The sequence below is a fragment of the Mixophyes fleayi genome, chromosome 2 (genome assembly GCF_038048845.1).
Source record: "Mixophyes fleayi isolate aMixFle1 chromosome 2, aMixFle1.hap1, whole genome shotgun sequence".
In the NCBI taxonomy this organism is placed as follows: Eukaryota; Metazoa; Chordata; class Amphibia; order Anura; family Limnodynastidae; genus Mixophyes; species Mixophyes fleayi.
The window spans coordinates 29,218,764-29,227,262 of record NC_134403.1 but is presented as its reverse complement, the minus strand read 5'-3'; positions in this window follow the sequence as shown (position 1 = coordinate 29,227,262).

Sequence of the window (8,499 nt, the reverse complement as noted above, 5' to 3'; positions counted from 1 at the left end):
CGCTGGTAGTTGTTTTTCACTCGTTTCAATTTTGTGATTACCTACAGACCAGGTTCTAAAAATGTCCGGGCAGATGCCCTATCTAGAAGCTTCTTGGCACATCATGTTCCAGTTACTATTCCAGAACCCATCATTCCTTCTTCCGTAATTCATGCTGGACTAACCCAGAAAAGGTGTGCAAGGTAAAGGCAGGCAGTAGGAGAGAGAGAGCGAAGGAGGTGAGAGGGGATATGGTCGAGAGGACAGGTGGTGGGTGAAGAGGAAAGAATGAGGGAGCGAACTTCTTCACCCGATGTGGGGCAGAAGGAGCACCAGAGTTGGATGTTGGAGGGAGAAGGGATGAGGGCGGGAGAGGGATGGGAGGAGGAGATGTTCAGTCGGATGGTTTTAATTTTGGAAGAGAAAAAAGTGGCGAAGTCGGAAGCGGAGAGGGAAGGTGGGACAGGAGGGCGGGAGAGAGAGGAGGGAGTTGAAAGTGGCAAAGAGACGGCAGGGATTGGAGGACTGAGAGGAAATCAGGGACTTAAAGAAGGATTGTTTAGCCAGGGAGAGGGCAGAGCAGAAAGAGGTGAGTATAAATTTGAAATGAAGGAAGTCGGCCAGGGAGCGAGATTTCCTCCAGAGGCGTTCAGCAGTGCGAGAGCACTTTTGGAGGGAACAGGTGAGTTTGGAGTGCCAGGGTTGGGGAATGAGGCGGCGCTGGCGAATAGAAGAGGCCAGGCCGGGGCAAAAGCGTCCAAGGCACTAGAGAGGGAGAGGTTGTAAAGAGAGGACGCCTGGTCGAGGCAGACCAGGGAGGGAAGAGGTGAAAGAAGTGTGTAAAGAGAGGAGGAGAAAGAGGTATGGTCAATAGACTCAAGGTTGTGCCTAGTGAAGGTAGCTTTAGGCGGGGTGGGAGCAGGGGAGGAGGACAGAGTGAAGGAGAGGAGATGGTGGTCAGAGAGAGGGAAGGGAGAGTTGGAGAAGTTAGTGAGATTGCAGAGATGAGAGAAGACAAGGTCAAGGGAGTGACCAAGACAGTGGGTGGGGGAGGAGGTCCACTGAGTGAGGCCTAGGGAGCTGGAAATGGCGAGAAGTTTGATGGTGGCAGGGTCCGAGCGGTTGTCAATAGGGATGGTAAAGTCGCCAAGTATGATGGAGGGGAGGTCAGAGGAAAGGTAGTGGGGGAGCCAGGCAGCGAAGTTGTCCAGGAAAAGGGAGGTGGAGCTGGGGGGACGGTAGATGACAGAGATGCGGAGGTGGATAGGGGAGAAGAGTCGGATGGAGTGAACTTCAAAGGAGGGGAAAGAGAGGGAAGGTTCAGTGGGAATGACCCTGAAAGTGCAGTTAGGGGATAGGAGGAGGCCCACTCCACCACCCTGACGCTCATCCGGCCTGGTGGAGTGGGTGAAGGAGAGGCCCCCATAGGAGAGAGCTGCAGGTGAGACGGTGTCAGAAGAGGTGAGCCAGGTTTCAGTGATGGCGAGAAGGTTAAGAGAGTTGGATATAAAGAGGTCATGGATGGAGGAGAGTTTGTTACGGACAGACCTGGAGTTCCAGAGGGCACACGAGAAGGGGAGGGAGGAAAGTGGGGAGATGTGGATGAGGTTGTCATGGTTGATGGAGCGAGAGGGATGATGAGAGGCGGGTCCATGAAGGTGGTGAGGGGAGAGGATAGGTATGGGAAATAAGCAGGGCGGCATTGTAAATATGAATCAGAATCAGAAATATGTAAATATGTAAATATGAATCAAAACTGAATCAGAACAAACCTCAAAAATGTATAATTCAGAAGATTCTTGATTCTAAGAAGGTGCAGGGTCAGGTGCACTTTCTAGTACAGTGGAGGAATCGTGGTTTGGAAGAGCGCTCCTGGGTTCCGCGAAGACAACTTCATGCTACAAGACATCTGAAAGAATTCTTCAACAAATTCCCTAGGAAACCAGGGTGTCAGGGTTCCTTAACACCTCCTCAAGAGGGGGGTACTATCACGAGCTACGGCGGTACTCACAGCCGCCGCGGCTCGCTTCCTGCTCTTTCCGACGTCCCGGCCGTCACCATGACGACTGGGACGTCACTTCCTGGATTCGGGCCGACCATTGCCAGGGCAACGGCCGGACGCCGAAAGTGATCTCTATGCGCTCCGGCAGGCTGTTTCATTAACCTACACATGAGTGTAGGTCCTGGGGCAAGCTCTGATTCGCTTGGCAGCATGGCAGGCAATTAGCCTGCACATGTGTACTCTAGCCCTGATTGGTCAGCCTGGGTATTTAGGGCAGTGAGATCTGCAGCCTCACTGCCGGTTATAGTTTCTCTGCCACAGTCCTGCTGACCTGCTTGTTTCCTGTACCTGCCTTTGTTCCTGTCCCTGTCCTGTGGACACTCTATTGGATTTCCCGTGAATGACCCCTTGCCTGGATTTAGACCCTGCCTGTTTGCTCGTGCCTCTGACCTTCCTGCCTGTATCTGGACCTTGCTACCGTGCCTGTGACCCTTGACCTCGGCTTGTGTATTGGATTCCTTTTCTGCTGCCGGCCCTCGACCCTTGCCTGGACTTCACTCCGCTTTCCCGGGTTCTCCCTAGTCGGTACGCACTTCACGACCCTCTGCTAGTCTGTGGCCAAGTCTGTTCCCACCACTAGGGGCTCCAGTGAATACCTGACTGGCAGAGCAGACTCCGGGTTGTGTTGTACTGGCTAGAGGGGTTCCTAACAAGGAGTCCGATTTAGTAATACTCCGACCTGCAAAGAAAACTACTTACCGGAATGAAGATGACTTCAGATGCCGACTCACTGTGTTGCCGACTGCAGAAATTGACATCATCTCAAAGAGCGACTTGGCTTAAAGCAGCTCTGGACGGACCCGCCTGTCATTTCTAACCTGTAAGTATTACGTTAGGAGTTAGGGGTATTAGAGTTAGGGTTAACCCTAATACCCCAAAGATTAACCGTAATTTCAGCAGTCGGCAACACAGTGAGTCGGCATCTGAAGTCATCTTCATTTCGGTAAGTAGTTTTCTTTGCAGGTTGGTGTAGTACTAAATCGCACTCCTCATGTTGTTCTCTATGTTGTCGGGGTAGTCAGTATCGTGAAACTGACTACCACCGAAAAGCAGAATTCAGCATTGATATCATTGACAATGGCTTCCACATGCGTTTACAAGTATACTTACACTGTTGCAATACTTTTGTTCCAGGATGACGATAGCAGAACAAAACCATTAAAAAATGTTTTATTATTTGAATAAAGCATTTTTGTAATTTTTTTAAAATATTTTTTTTCGATTAATTTCTAATTTATTTTGAAAAATGTTTTTAAAGCTGATGGGAAATGAAAACCCCAACTCGTGTACATCTACAAGAGCTGACAGTGAGATAACTCTTACCACTTTGTGCAGTATTGCTCAGCTGGTGATCTTTCTTGATAAGTTGCGTTAATAACTGATTTATTAAATAAAATTCAGTCTTAATGCTGCAATAATAAATAGCCCCACAGTCTTGATCGCCACCGGAAGGAAAGGAATGAAACTAAGGGACTGATTCATTAAGACACACAAATCGAATGTATTGAGCATTTTTGTGAAATGTAAATTGCACGTGCAAACGTCTGTTTTCAACAAGGAGCGGATGTAAAGATACGTCTGTTGTTGAAAATGGGTCGAGGTCATCTCTGCTCAGACAGACAATACGCTGCAGGATACGTCCAGGGCTGCCAAGAGGAATTTAGGGCCCCGGTATACAACAAATTCATGGGGCCCCTCTTATAGTCGAGTATGCTAAAAAAAAAATCCAAGCTGTGGTCATGCATTTGGGGGCGTGGAAAATGCTCCATTGGAGCGTGGCTAACACATCAAAATCACTAGGTTCTCAATTCGCCGGAGCGTCACATATGTCCAAGCACTCCTGACTTTCAGGACATCTAGCACCACAGTGTAGTATAGAAAAAATGCAGTGTGTACACAAAGAGTTCAGTCTTGGCCTGCACCTTACATTGGGCACAACACTCACCAAAAATTGACCTACCTGTTCTTCTCACTTTCACCACCTGTGGCTGCATGTTTCTTTAGTTGCGACTTGTCTGGATCCTGGAATGCTGGGGGCCCTATTTGAAAAAAAATGGCTACATTTAGATAATTCCAAACAACCCTGGCGTTAAATCAATACCACCCATGATTAATAATTAGGCCTTCCTCCAGCTCCAATATTACAATAATGTGCCCCTTCATCATCGCCATGCCTTATGATCACACTGCGCCCTCCATGCTGCTTTTGCCCCCTTCACCTGGCTCCCCTTCATCACACTATACTATGCTGCTCCAAACCCCCTTTTTCAATCCCACCGTGCCATGCCTCCCCCCCTTTTTAACCCCACTGTACCATGCTGCCCCCCTGTTTTTTAACCCCACTGTGCCATGCTGCCCCCCCCCCGTTTTTTAAAACCACTGTGACATGCACCCACCTGTTTTTTAACCCCACTGTGCCATGTGGCCCCGTTTTTAACCCCACTGTGCCATCCCCCCTGTTTTTTAACCCCACTGTGCCATGCTGCCCATTTTTTAACCCCTCTGTGTCATGCTGCCCCCCCCCCTGTTTTTTAACCCCTCAGTGCCATGCCCCCCTCGTTTTTTAACCCCTCTGTTTCATGGTGCCCCCCTATTTTTTAACCCTCTGTGCCATGCCCCCCCTCGTTTTTTAACCCCTCTGTGCCATGCTGCCCCCTCATTTTTTAACCCCTCTGTGCCATGCCCCCCTCGTTTTTTAACCCCTCTGTGCCATGCCCCTCCCTCATTTTTAACCCCTCTGTGCCATGCCCCCCACCTCATTTTTTAACCCCCTCTTTGCCATGCCCCCCCATTTTTAACCCCTCTGTGCCATGCTGCCCCCCCCCAGTTTTTTAACCCCTCTGTGTCATGCTGCCCCCCCGTTTTTTAACCTCTCTTTGCCATGTTTCCCCCTCATTTTTTAACCCCTCTGTGTCATGCTGCCCCCGCTGTTTTTTAACCCCTCTGTGGCCCCCCTCGTTTTTTAACCCCTCTGTGCCATCCCCCCCAGGTTTTTAACCCCTCTGTGTCATGCTGCCCCCTCCCCCCCGTTTTTTAACCTCTCTTTGCCATGCTCCCCCCTCATTTTTTAACCCCTCTGTGTCATGCTGCCCCCCCTCGTTTTTTAACCCCTCTGTAAGCCCCCCAGTTTTCCTACCTTCACTTACCTCTTCTTTCTTGTTCTTCTCTGCTCCTCTGTGCTCCATGGCTCCAGACTGACTGAATGCTGGGCGTGACATGATGACATCACACCCGGCATTCAGTCTGAATGGAGCACAGAGCAGCAGAGAGGAGGGATGCTGGCGCCGCGATCACGTGAGTATGGGGGGTTTTTTTTTAACTACCCTACATTTATTAGGATGTTGTGAATGTCAAATTTAGATAAATACATTTATACAGTTGCTCCTGATTGCAAACACTTGCTCTAGCATACATACACAGACGTCATCACTATCGCTCGGCACTTACACCCGACCAGTAGATGGTGCAAGTGATACGACAGAAATTCACGTGCCTTCGAGATGTCCAATGTTTGTATCGCTGCTGCATGCCCTCGAGCTTGGCACACCCTTACTGTGCATTGATTAATGTGCATATACCCAGTCTCCTCCCCGTTCCACTCCTGTCAAAATAGGCTGTAGTAAGGGTCTTTTGCACTTAAAGATGAATTGGATATACTTGCATTCTCTGGCGTATGGTTTATTTCTAGCCATGTGCAGAGCAATTTAAAGCAAAATACGGCACGTGTGCTCCTTGTAGAAATGCTCAGGCTCGGTTCCTTGAGAACCGAACATACCTGAACTTAGGGGATTCGAGTACTGAGCAGAGCCGGCTCGGTACTTTCGTGCGCCCTCGGTATTGAAAACAAGGCAAAATGTCATCATTACGTCGTCGGATCTCGGGAGTTTTGGTTTCCTTTTTAAGATCCAACATAATGGTGGGTGGGAGAGAGGGCGAACCCCCATTTTTCTTTTCTGCCACTGCTGTGTGCCAATGTGTCCTAGATGTGCTAGGAACTGCCGTGTGTTTGTGTCATTGCTCTGTCGCTTACCATCCAGCCAGGTCGCTGCAGTATTTGTCCGAAAGTGTATGAAAATAATATTGTGACCTGTGAGGTGGTCAAAATTGGCTGCAAATTTCTTGAAATTAGTGTTAGTGAGGTGAATAATAATGTAGGAACAAAAAAAAAGCTAAATTATTTTTCTAAAAAATCGAAAACCAAAACTAAAATACACGAAGGCGGTTTTGCCAAAACCAAAACCAAAACACAAAGCTAATCCAGATCCAAAACCAAAACCAAAACCAGTTCACGGGGGTCAGTGAGCATCACACAAGTGTACAGGTCACTGTCTCCCACACGAACAGCTCACTCATCTCCTAAATATGATCTGAGCTGCTCCAAACATCACAATGATCTGATAAACAATATTAAAAAAGGTAAAAAAAAAAAGCCACTGAAAAAGTTTTGTAAGTGTTTACAGTTTCAGAGTAACTCAGCAGTCAGGACAAGTTGTAAATATGGGGTGAAGCCAGAGCCGAAACTAGAAATGTTGGCGCCCTGGGGCAAGAAGAAAATGTGACACCTCCCAAACCCTCAATTTTAACCAAATTAATATACAATATTAATATCCTGCACCCCCCCTTCAAGTTTGCACCCCTGGGTGGAGCACATTGCAATGGAGAGTGCAGTAGAGCTAAGGATTAACTGAAGAATATTTGCTATTTTGTGACAGATCTCAGTTTACCTATGAACGTCTATAAAGAGTCTAGTGATTTGTAGAAACATTCTGTACATAGCCGCCATTCTCTGCAAGGAACTCTGGGCCATCTGTCATTTCTAGAAGGTTTTTGCTAATTTGCTGCAAATTGCTGAAATACTTAGAGCAGAAATGTTTAGCAATCAATTTGCTGACTGCAAGTACCATTAAAGCCAAAGATTTACACATATGAACCATGAAGGTAAAACACATTGTTTAGTTAATCTGAGATTCCACTGCTGTTCTGTTCAAAAGTAAAATATATCGCCGCATTCCATCACAGACAGCTGAAGCTCCTCCTTCATCTTTAGGACGTGTTCCAGATCTGATACAGGTCAAGACTACAATCACTTGAGCTGCTGTGACATCACTAGCATTGTCCCTGTGCATGAATCCACCAATCCATATAGTGCATAGGTGCAGAGCAAGCATGCAAGAGATTTTGTTAGAGTAGGCGACTGGTTTGTGGAAAGTAATTTCCAGTTAATCAACATAGATAATACAACTTTTTGTTTATTTATGTGGGATGTGATGATTACTCCATGTTTGAGGGCATGCCATCTATTTCACATTTTAGTTGAATACTTTTGACAGTTTTGGGGGGGCAGTTTCACAGTTTGGAGGGACACATGCTCTTCTATTTCACGTTTTTTGGGGGGATTATAGAGCATTAAGAAAAAAGTGCCCTTCTGGAAAAGATGACATAGATGCTCAATATTCTTTTTTCCATATTTTTTCACATTGAAATCCCAAAATAGTATTTTTCAGAACTGGGATTGGCTTATATATTGTCTTTCTTTTGTTCGTTCTTTGGAGATATCAGAGACACTTTCAAACCAGTTATTGTGCTGGGGCCATGGATATAGTCATGAAGCCGTTGAAAGCCATGTGGTATGTGCACAACATTGGTTTTCTAGAATTAGTACATCTGGGAAAAAACACACACTTCTTAAATCTCAGTTTGAGAAATAACAAAGTTGTTTTGCAGTGAATAGTAGAAAATCAGAAGTTTCTTTGTGAAAGAGGATTTGCTCTAATGATGTAAATTGGAATCTTCTAGATGCAGTTGATTATCTTGTAGAAGCCCCTGCCAGCGAAGAGATTAGCCTGCTTTCTTCAGCGAAGGGGTCATTGTCCTGCTGGAAGACCCATGAAGGTCATGGGTCTTCCAGCAGGACAATGACCCCAAACACTCTTCAAAAGGCACCTAGAATGGATCAAAGCAAGAAGCTGGACTGTTCTGAAGTAGCCAGCAAAGAGTCCAGATCTAAACCCTATAAACCCGATAGAAAACTTGTTGAGAGAACTAAAAGAGTAGTTTGGAGAAGTCATACATCATGTCTTGGAGAACTGGAGCAGTTTGCACAAGAACAGTCAGTAATTCCACCTTATATTCAGAGGAAATTGTGAGATATCTGAAAATAAGTGAAAGGGAGACAATATTTGTGGCCACGACTGTATATTACAAGTGAACATAATGATGCCATACTTCCAATTCTTTCCTGGCTTGGTGTTTTTTTTTTTAAATTCTGATATTTTTTAAAAGTTTTGTGGAGAAGGACACATGTGAGTGTGTGTGGGGAGGGGAAGGGGGGAGTGTAGTAGTGATGGGGATATTAATTTATTTTGGACCTACTCTTTTCACCTCCCTCAATGCTCCGGTCACTGACCATTAACTTCAGGAGTGAGTACGGTGTTTGACAGTGTTAACGGAGCAGGGGG